Here is a 933-nt window from a genome sequence, read left to right on the forward strand (position 1 = left end):
ATATACATATATATATATACAAATATATATATATGTGTGTGTGTGCATATGTATATGTTTGTGTGTTTGTGTTTGTATCCCACCATCACCTGACAACCGATGCTTGTGTGTTTACGACTCTGTAATGAAGCGCTTCGACAAAAGAAACCCCATTGAATAATTACTAGGCTTACAAAGAATAAGTCCTGGGATCGATTTGCTCGACTGAAGGCGGTGCTCCAGCATGGCCGCAGTCAGATGACTGAAACAAAAGAGTAAAAGAATAGCGTTTGAATATAAATGTATAAATGCATGTATGTATATATACATAGATAAATGATTACACATACATATATGTACATGTATAATAAATATATATACGTGTATACGTATGTATATATTTTTGTGCATCTGTGTGTGTGTGCGTATAAATTATACGTTTTACAATTTTATTTTTGTTTTTGCTAAATTATTGATCCCAAATTGTTTATTGAAACAAATGTTATTGTACCTTTGGAGACGTATTTTGCCTCTAAAAAGCACGCACATCTTACATTGATATTTTAAAACAAGCTAATTAATTATGAACATGCATTTCTGTAGGACTGAACCTGAATCCGTGTATTTGGGATGCAGCTTGGTTCCCAACCACATGAATTCGTGTTCAGTCCCATAGCTTCCTGCCTTGGGCAAATGTTTTCTGCTACAGACTCTTATAAGTGAATTTGGTACACAGAAATTGAAATAACTCCGTCGATTACACACACACACACACACACACACACACACAAAGACACACATATATGCACACAGACACACATATGCACACACATTTATATATGTATGTGTGTGTGTATATATATATATATATACATATACATATATGTATATATCTATGCGTGTGTGGGAGTATGTGTGTACATATATATACATACAAACATATATATATATATA

Source organism: Octopus bimaculoides, chromosome 1, assembly GCF_001194135.2.
Source record: "Octopus bimaculoides isolate UCB-OBI-ISO-001 chromosome 1, ASM119413v2, whole genome shotgun sequence".
In the NCBI taxonomy this organism is placed as follows: Eukaryota; Metazoa; Mollusca; class Cephalopoda; order Octopoda; family Octopodidae; genus Octopus; species Octopus bimaculoides.